The sequence below is a fragment of the Agrilus planipennis genome, unplaced genomic scaffold (assembly GCF_000699045.2).
Source record: "Agrilus planipennis isolate EAB-ADULT unplaced genomic scaffold, Apla_2.0 scaffold13, whole genome shotgun sequence".
In the NCBI taxonomy this organism is placed as follows: domain Eukaryota; kingdom Metazoa; phylum Arthropoda; class Insecta; order Coleoptera; family Buprestidae; genus Agrilus; species Agrilus planipennis.
The window spans coordinates 925,186-936,330 of NW_020439040.1; the positions used below are offsets into that span (position 1 = coordinate 925,186).

At 36.5% G+C, this 11,145-nt stretch overlaps 1 non-coding gene across 1 annotated transcript; it reads right to left on the reverse strand.

Annotated features, from left to right (window-relative positions):
- Window positions 1–1,178: 1,178 nt before the first annotated feature.
- Window positions 1,179–1,267, reverse strand: LOC112905096. The gene has a single exon (XR_003231557.1). It is a non-coding gene; the product is annotated as a small nucleolar RNA U3 (small nucleolar RNA).
- Window positions 1,268–11,145: the final 9,878 nt, after the last annotated feature.

An 11,145-nucleotide genomic window follows, 5' to 3' on the forward strand; every position in this document is an offset into this window, starting at 1 on the left:
TTCTTTATCGGCAATTACAGAAATTCATTTATCGCGCCGATCAGGCGTTCACCTTGATAACTTGACAATATGCCGGGAGCCGGCGATCGCCTGCTAGGTACGTAGATCTGTACGTAGCATGGTCGTATAGCAGTGGCTATGTTATGCTACGATATAACCAATACAGGGCTTCGGCCATACTGTCTACAGCCAACTAATTCCGAACAAGTCCATAAACAACGTTATCTAAAAACAGAACAGAATCGAACCAGCATGTGGTGCGAAGTATCATTGGAGCAGAAGCCAATTGCTTAATTAAATGTGGCGAATGGCCTTGCAACCGCCACTTCTATTGGCGAATTATCGCCACTTTCCAACCGGCTCGCGGGACAGTTCAACTTGTTGTCGAGTAATTTTGTTAAATAAAATACCTGATTGAGCTACATACGTATTTCAGTGATGTCCACAATTTTATTGATGTCGAGAAGTTCGAAAGATTTCATGCGATTAGAACCTTCTGAGTTCATGATTGGTAAAAAGCCAGTGCAATCAACGTCTCTGATGATACAACTAAAGAACGTTTTACATTTGCTGTTACGTTACTGTGTGAAACAAGCAATTATTTTTTTTTCAGACTTCCAGGCACAAAATATTATCATCATGATCATAAAGGGTCGTCAGTCCTAAGACTGGTTGGACACGTACCTCCACTTTTTCATATCCTGACGATAATCCTAATCTAGGTCTACCTCTGCTGACTAGCCCTTCATGCCTAACAAGTTGTCCTAACAACCGACCTCCCTTATACCCTATTTCTTCTATTCTTTCTAATAGCTCTTCATTTTTAACCTTCTCTCGCACCCAAACATACACACAAACCGTTCGTGAGCATATAAGTGACTTCTTTTTATTGAAGACGAATCGACCTTGCGCTAATCCCTGCTTTATATCCCTATTACGCCTTGAATCCTAACTTATCTGACTTCTTATTAGATACCAAAAACCAGCCACATCTTCTAATTTTTCGTCCCCTATCTTTATATTCGCTCTTTCTCTACTTTTTCTTCCCTTGCATACATGTATTTTTGTTTTGCTTTTATTTTTTTCAGTTTATTTAAAGTTATCTCTAACTCCTCCTTGCTGGATGCTAATACTGCTATATTATCTGCAAATCTAAGCATAATAATCTTTTGTCCCAGTATATTTATCATATATATATATATATCAACCTTTGAGTTAAAAGTATTCGAAGATCAACTAGAGAAATGATCCTGTGAAGTATGATCTCGAGTGGAGGAATTATTATTATAACATATTTACTTCTCTGCGTTGCTGCTCCAGCTGTATAACTGTCTGTTGCTCTTTATACAAACTAAGTATCACTCTTCTATCTGTGTAACTCATCCCTACATTTTTAAGTATGTATATTTAATATCTTGTCCCATTTAACATTGTCAAAACCTTTTCATAAATTTACACTGTTTAGAATGTTTCTTTTTTTGTAGAAACTTATGATAGAGACTAATTATTTATTTTCATTGTTTCAGGTATGTTCAACTGACATCTACTATTTTGGTAGTAGGATTGACTTGTCGCCAGAGTTTAATTTAAGGTAAGGATTTAGACATCAAGAATCGGCTATAAACTAACTGTACAGTTAAACTATTAGCGATTAACTAAGAAATCGCAAAAAAAATAAAGATACTGGTTTCTGCGACAACTTCATCGTTTCAATCTATTACAGCTACATGAACAGAGGATGAGAACGTGTTCACGATTTTGCTTTTGTTAAAGATGAATATACCGTAAACCACATGCGTTAGCACATCAAAAAAACTGAACGAAAGATTAAGGCCTTGTGTAGTCACTTAAAATCCAAATTTATATGTATACTTGAATACCGTTGTCAAAGGTGTTTAGCTGTTTACATATGGCAATCTAGGAATCCTTTTCCACCATAGTCTAACACTGTAACCTAATTTCACCTAACGATTTCGTTGACGGGCGTTTAACCACTAGCATTTTATCTAATAACAATAACCCCAGGATCGAATATTTTCCCATTAAACGGCACCATGCTGGACGTTAGGAGTAACCGCATTAGTTAGTTCCATTCTTTAATTAGACGCCATACGTTTAGTTGTCAGCTAATTTTAGAAAAGGCTATTAACCGAGAAAAGGGTTACAACAAATTGCATTACAAACGGAACCGTACATATTTAGAACATCACGATTTATGATGATCACTCCATTGCAAATACATATGTACACGTACGCTGGGGACCATATATTATTTTTGATGTGAAACTTCTATAGGTATAGACGGTGGGTATTACGATTTTTTCTGTCACGAAAAAGCGTTACGGCCGCGTGGTGGGGGTAAACGGTATATCGAGTGTGGTGAGAGGCGGCAGCGGCGGGGAGAGCGAGAGCGGGTAGTCCGCTAGAGTCCCGACGACGTGTGCTATGCTCAGCTGTTGTTTTCTTACCTCTGCTCTTCATATGGCTGGGCATCATTACCTATATTTGGGGTCTGTGTAAAAACTAAATCATAATTTGCAATAAACCTGTGAAAATGAAATGTGTGCTGTAAAACTTGAAGTAAAAATGTTGTTGCTATTCGTTTTTCTACTTGTCCGTTGCCATTCGGTTTTCCAATTGTCTGTTGAAGTTTTACATTTACTATGTGTTCCAGCAAACATTTCGTTTTTGTATTACTAATTGTAGGTATTACTAATCGCAAGTTAGAACATTTCATAAATACTTATAATGATACATACGTTATCTACTAGTATAATACTACCGCCTGGATGTGATTTGGTCTCGACTATCGTGCACCCACGTCATTTGTTTCATCAGTAGCTGTTGCAACGTCATTTGTCATAGGTCCGTCCACATTGTCCGAATAACTTCACCTTTTGATCCAACGGTATTTCGATCATCCGAAGAAGATAAGATCAGTGTCTTGTTCACCAACACCTGCTCCCATCTTTACAATAACGCGCACCTAAAACTCGTAATAAAATATAATTTATGAAAACCAAAAGATGACGCCAAGTCTTGACCATTCGCCAAAAAAATCGTGTCGCGATTATCTGTTACGTATAATGCATGTATGGATTTATTCATTGCTTGCAGTAGAGTATTTATTATGACCAAAAGAAAATTTTGCATTGAGTGAAAGTATAATGAAAATAATACACATTTTTGTCGTCACAGGATGCATCCACATATAAAGAAATGGATAATACCTAGTTCTATCCCATATACCTGTTTTTAATTAGGGTTAAAATCTTCGGTATGTCGAATTCCCTCCTAATTATACATCAATTGCCTCCTAACGGCAGATGACCTTGAGTGCTAATTACCACTATAAGATCATAAAGAGTTGTTTAAATAATACAGCCTCACATCACATATTAATCTTAATATTATTCATATATTATAGACACCACAATAACAATAATAATTTTATCGGACTACCCTTCTATTGGTCAAATACAAGACAAACTAAAACTAATAAAGTTTTTCTGGATGATTGCATCAAAAAGCTAGACGCACACGAATTTCCAAACATTGAATTTGTTAAGGTAGTGGGAAACCATTTTAAAATTAAATAAATAAACATTTCATAACTGATATGTGTTTTTTTTTTAAAGTNCAAACATTGAATTTGTTAAGGTAGTGGGAAACCATTTTAAAAATAAATAAATAAACATTTCATAACTGATATATGTTTTTTTCTGAAATTATTTTATCTTTAATTTACTGAAGTACTGAAGTGCACTATAAATTTATATTTATTTTCGATAAATAGAGTCGGTAAGTTGTCGTTAACTTAATTATCGGAGCTGATAAAACGGGAGGGAATTCGGCTAGTACCCGGGAGGGAATTCGACTGTCTATATTTTAACTAAAACTCCCTACAAGAGGGAATTCGGCATCACCGAAAGAAATAGGGCTTTGTAAAATTGAACATTCTCTGTGCGCCCAAGTGAGAAGTAATTAGTTTCACTAACAACTTGAGTTAGGTTTATTGTAAATTAAACAGCTTAATATTATCTACAGATTTATTTTTATCGGATTTGTTTGGAGCGAAAGGCGATAAAACAGCCATTGCATCGGCATTATACATATGGTCATTAAATTCATCAATTTAAAAAATTAAAAATTCCCATAACAAGCGTGCTAAAGGTTTGATGAATTCGAAAGTTTTCACCACGGGAACGGTTTTATGGACGCCTGAACTGTAGCATTAAGGAAGTAATAAACAACCGCATAACAACGCGTGATAGAGACATAGGCAATAAACTATTATGGTAGCCATTGATACTGGTCCAGCCTTTACGTATGTAGTAGGTAGATACATGCCCACCAACGGTATGTGCTTCAGTAGATGTCTCAATTATTGTGGTCCTTAGGTCCTTGATGAGCAACTACTTCCATCCAGAAACGCGGATGTTGTAGTAACTTAACGAGCCTTACAGCATGGGATAATGATCTAATTGACGGAGCAGTTTCCTCATTCTAATTATTCTACTCATATACATGGATAATAAAATTAAAGTAAAAGAGACTCATGAAAATGTGCAAAAATCACTCTGAAGTATTTAGCTTACTGAATGAATTTATATTACCGATTGGACGTCTAGATTTTCGTCCTGTTCGCAAACATGTTGCCGTATCGATCGCCGCCTCAGGCATACGTTTATAACGATACGGAGATCATACTCATCAGGTTACCAATAAATTGCTTTTTGCTAGCCAAAAAGCCCAAATTGCACGCAGAACCGTCGCGACAGTCGATACGATGACTAATATTTTTCGAAGTAGATGCATACATGTTTGTACGCCCTTTAATTGCAAAAGACAACCTGTCACCCAGCGTGAATAATGTCCAGTGCGACAGATAATTCATGTCTTCATGTGTTAAAGAAATAAACCGTTCCACGGCGAAATGATAAATTTATCGCTGGCGTTTCTTTGTCTACGCCCCCGCAAATCAACACCATTGTTTGCTCTTAAGAAATTTAGCACTTATAAAGAAGTCTGCAGTTCAAACGCATAACATATGGTCACATTTTTCCCACAGTAATCTTTATCTAATAATTTATTCTTAATTATTACTATCAGATAAATGATGTAGCTCAATATTACTACTATAGTTGATATTTCCCAATCGTTGATACATGTATGTGACAAACTGAGTTTTCGTTTTAGGGAAGTCACAATTTTCATAGGCGTGTCGATAAAGTATTAATAATTATTTAGTTTTACTACTCAATCATTCGTACAAAAATATATCAAAAACTGTTTGATAATATACGTTTAAACGTTGTACCTATGATAACCTGAAAGATTCCCTATTCGTACTTCCTGTACCTACCAATACATCTCTAAAAATTAAGGAACGAACTTCCCCTTTGAGGATAAGTAACTTAACTAGAAATAAAGTTGTTTGTACGTTTTTTACAAGACCTTTTGGAATTTCTATTTGCTCCAACACCCCCACACTGTAAGAAGAGGGTACAGTAACTACGTGTTAACGTGGCACAAAAATGGCGTTAAGAAAGGAATCTCCCTTGGTTGTCCATGAAACAATTACTGTGAAGCATGCTTTAAATCAACAGGGAAAATGTCGAATGACCCCATGTCTCCGACTGAATCCATCACTGACCTGCCAATTGTCTAATATGTTTTAGTGTCGCAAAGTATAAAAGTGTTCATCATCATATGGTCGTCAGTCCTAAGACTGGTTGGACACGTACCTCCACTCTTTCCTATCCTGAGCTAAACTTTGCATTTCCCTTAAACTAGAACAACCCACATCCTTAACTATTTGCGAACAGTAATCTAATCTAGGTCTACCTCTACCCCTCCTAACTCCTGTTTCTGCCTCTAATATGTCTCTGACTAGACCTCCATGCCTAAGAAGGTGTCCTACCAACCTATCTCGCCTATTTTTTATTGACTTCCATAGAGTCCACTGTTCTCTTATTCTTTCCAATACCTCTTCATTTCTAACCTTCTACCCACGTTATCCTCATCTTCCGCCACATTTCGAACGCTTCTAACCTTTTCTTTTCCGCCTCGCCCACTGTCCATGTTTCGCACCCGTACAATGTTTCGCACCAAGTGTTAAAAGTTTTACGATTATGTTTTTCGCAATTTTTCTCTAAAACCTTACGTAACTATTGATTGTAGTGAGCCATCGTCGAAACCAACCGGTCATTTTTAGAGAATGGGTTTATAATTTCCTGTGCAGCACCTAAATGACGGTGTCGCACTTAATTGTTTGTCGTAACGTTTGTTGACGCCGCTGCTTTACTTTTTCTCTTCTGTTTCTTTTTGTGCATTGTCACACAACGATAACATCAGCGCACTCTTGGTCTCAATTTCGTGTGTGCGTAATATGCGACGTTTCTATGCTTTCTCTCATCTAACGGAACAAAAAGTAAAGCGACTATCAGCATACGTACGTGTGGTAATACGAGAGTACATAATAAAACAACTATTAAGTGCAAGTTTTGTAATGCTGTCGTCAGCTGCTCTTTGTTCTCGTCTCTGATAAGCGTTTAATTGCACTTGTCGAACAAACGGAATACAAATTAGGTAATAGTTTCGTTTTAAACAACCACTTCACCTTATATTTAACGCTTCATAAAGTTATGTCTCAAATCAAATATGGGATCAATGAAAACTGAAGTGTTGCCATTTCTTTGTACTTAATCTTCAAGATAAAATGCAATTTGTTTGGATAAAATTAATGTTTCAGCATCCTCCGGCATGATACCAGGTACAGGAGGGTAAGCGGGGTAGAGGAGAGATTGGGAAAGGATTTCCTTCGATTGGAAGAGGCGTGGAAAGAAAACGAAAAGAAAGCAACCAATTTTTATTAAGTTATTCCTTAAAATTTTGTCATTTTTAATACATGGTTATATTAGTATCTTGCGAGAATATGCGGGGTACGAGAGGGAAACAGGAGAGGATAAGGGGCAGAACAAGAAGTTAATTTCTATTGTGATTTCTTATATTTGCAATTCCCCTCTCCCCTCTCTAGGGGCAAAATTTTATGGAATAGCATCAAAAATTGACTTATTTTGCTTGCTTTGGTTTCCGAAGTTTTCCCTATCGGGGAAAAACTGTTCCTTCTCGTTCCTCTCCTCCTTTCTCCCTCTCCGCAACTGCTACTGTGCCTCAGAATATTAAAGCAACCCTTTTTTCGCATTAAACACCCATGAACTCGTTCTGTAATATTGATGCGTGGATTATTATCATATTATTTCATCCGTGTATACTGATTGCCCAATGCCCATATGAGGAACAAAAGCAAAAAGTTTCACTAACTAACTGTGTGACTGCTCTACAATTTATGTGTTCGTGCAGTATTGTCATACGTGAACTAAATTCCTAACTCAAAAAAGCTCAATGTATGGGACGTATTCGATAGATAATCCGAAAATTCGTTCGTTTGTTCATTAACGCAAACTTGGCCCTGCGGCAAACGAAGTTTAAAAATTTATCCCAGACTTGCCAAAGGTCCAATGAGGTACGAAATTGCTTAATGAAGCACCTCGTAGCGTTCATTATGGGGGCATTGTTTCGGAAAACTGCTTCGACCGCTTATAATTCAGTGAAACTGGAATAACGTCACGAATTTCGTTACAGTAAAGCCACAAATATGTGGCTTCTATCTTTACAAGCTAAAGCCTTACGTGGTAGTGGGTTGCAGGTGGTTACAAATTTAACATCTCTTCTATAACGAAAGCCTTCGTGTTATATCGAAAAATAAGTAAAGTAAAATACCAGACTAATGCGTTTACTTTTCTTTAAAAACTAAATATTATATTATTTAATTTTGAATTGTACGACATATGATTTGTTTGTAGATATTAGGTATATTTGCATGAATAAAAAATATCAAAAAAAGCCTTTTATATAAATATATACACGACTCTATGGAAGTCAATAAAAAATAGGAGAGATAGGTTGGTACGACACCTTCTTAGGCATAAAGGTCTAGTTAGAGACATATTAGAGGCAGAAACAGGAGTTAGGAGGGGTAGAGGTAGACCTAGATTAGATTACTGTTCGCAAATAGTTAAGGATGTNGACTTTGTACCTTTTAAGTTAAAAGTTTAAATTTTTAGATATCTTTCGTAACTTTGAACAGCAGAACGCACTTTCTTAATATAAATTATTTTGATTCGGTGGGTTGAAATAGAGGCAACACCTTAACCATTATTACAAATGATTATACTAACCATAGGTATTGCGTAGATGAAATTTTCTTAACACTTTCGCTGTTACGTTCCCACGTATGTATCGTATGCACTTAGTTATTGTATTTTAAATGGGGTTTCCATAAGATTTGTCGGGAGCATTTTGAGTGTCTGGTGCGTGTCGCAACGCGTCATCGACAAATCAAACGGAAAAGGTCAACAGCAGTAGCTTGGACGCTGTATTTACCCAGAAAGCACTTTGTATCATTTACAGAGTCTTATGAACAAATGATAACGGTAATCGCACTTCGATTATAATGCAATTTCGAGTATAAGTCGGCGTCAGTGCGTAGAAAGAAGGCGGAGGTCGGAATTTTCAGGATATTTACAATTTACTGTAATCCTGGACTGTTATAGATACACTTACACCTTTGTACAATATGTCACAAAAATACAGGGTATAACAGAAATAACTGCCGAGCTTGCAAGAGGTGGTGGAGTACTATAAAACATGAAAATTGAGTAAACGTTTGTATGTCCGAAAGTTCACCGTTTCACCGAGAAAAATTCAGTTCCGGCCCTGGTAAAGAAATACGGCCGCCCGCAACGCTGCACTCAATCAACTGACGATTACCACCATCGGTGTAGTATTTGTTTTGTATTTTTTTGACCATGTATTGTTTATTTGTTAGATTAAATTAAGTGTGATTCAGGGTGTTTATATTAACAGTCAACCTCTAGTAACCCTTCATTCTTTTAAAGTTTAAACTTTGTGCAGTTCAATCAACTAATTCAGCAATATAACAACGATCATTAGTGTCAGAATTCAGTCGCTGTTGTTGTTACAATGATGGGGCATTATACTTATTTACGGGTTTGAACCACATCGCCGCTGTAGGGATGAAATCCTCGGCTTCAAAGAAGACAATCCCCAAAAATAGTACACGCAAAATAGCAGGGAATGTTGGCTACTCTCATGTGACAATGTGGCAAATTTTGGAAAAAAATAGTTGCTGCATCCTTATCATTTGCAGCGAGTGCTAGTCTTGCTTGAAACTGCAACCGCAAGTAGATGTGTGTCTATAATTCCAAAAGAGAAGTGCTCTTCGGTCTAATTTTTTCATTCGCGATTACAAGGACTATTTTCGGGAAATATGTGGTTGGAAATTTTAGAAGACTTATTTGACTTCTTTGGTAAGTTTACTTACAACTACTCGCAAAAAAGTAACGCGCCTTGGTAATGCCTTAGAGGTGGTGCGGAAATTTGCCTTAACAAAATTACAATTACCTATATATGCATTTGCGTAGTGCTGCTTGTAACATACTTGTTTAGACTAAATATTATGTGTAGTACTAAATTATCCATGTTTATCTTAGACATTCAATAATCGGAAATGTTTACATTATTATCCATCCATGTAGCTTCAGTTTTTATGGCATTGCACTATTCGGTAGACACGTTATGTTGCAATTCACGCACAGGACCGACTTCCGATTGTAAATTACTCTGATTTTCGTAATGTTTTTACCCTTAACCATGCTGAACTCACCGTACAATTGCTTGTTGCATCTAGTTTGCACCCTTCAAAGCTCGGCAAACACACCCTGTATTTTGAGAAAGTCTTCCCGTTTGTTAATGTTCTATACGTTATCTTATCTCAAGAAGAGGTTCTAATTGGAGCATTGATCTTCCCTGCTTCCTTCAGATAAAAAACGAATAATCGTGAACTAGATATAAAGTAGTAGACTTTACTGTTTAAAGATAGTAATGAAATCCATAGTCGACTCAAAAGAATACTAAATAATTACATATCTTTTATTGATTTCTTCATTTTTGCACACATGCCTGTTCGTGTAGAGTCGTACAGGACGTGGCGTCACGAGCGAGAAAAAAATCTGTTCGTGACCTTCACGTGGACCATCAATTTTGCCAGCTGACCCCAATTTCCTAAAACAAACGAACGCGAACATATCTGTACCTACATTTATGCATGCATGTGTGTGTGCATACATACACATATAGGTACACACACATTTATAACAAGTTCAAACCGAATTTCTTCGCATGTTTTTCCTCGTTGTTGCCATCATCCGTCGAGCAATTTTTCGAACATCCGGAACCAATCGAAGCAGAGAAGAGATAGATGGATGGCGCCAGGCTATCGCTCATTACCATCGACATGTATGTACGTTGGTACCTCCGTACCCATAAACATATATGCATGCAACCATAAATGTGTTTGTACCGTCGGTCACATAATTTATCACAGCAATATTATGAAGCGGAACCATTAGCACTACCTTTAATTAAAAAAATTAATCGTAAATAAAGTAGGTTATATTTGGATCTTTTTTTTAATAACTTCAGTTAATACCCATTAAGCGAACTTTGATTAGGTAGTTGCTGAAATACATACATAAGTAATATATGTCATTAAAGCTGGTTCAACAGCAACAGCAGACACTTGATCCTGTGGGCTCTTATATCATTTACTAGCTTTTCCCCGCGGCTTCGCTCCCAGAAATTAATATTCTTTCTCCATAAAACCTTTTAGCTCCCAATTCACCCTTACAACGTTTTAATTTTGTGTAATGTCGCCATCTTTCAAATACAAACGTAGCAACAACATTTCATCCTTAAGGGTTGATTTTTAAAAATTGCCAAAACACGTATTTGCTTAATTTCAGCAATGAGCATCCTTCGAGTAAATCCGAGTACAAATAAAATGTAGCCCATGGAAACGTTGCAACCTCTTTTCATTTGATTAATAATATCAAACAGCATATATACCAAGTTTCAAGTAAATTCAACCATAAATAAAGTATGTCCCAAACAAAAATTGCAACACCTTTCCCTTTTTTAAATTGTCGAGATAGATCTTTCAGAAATTAAATGAGAGACCATTAAAACAAAGTTTCAAGTAAATCTGATCACAAATAATAT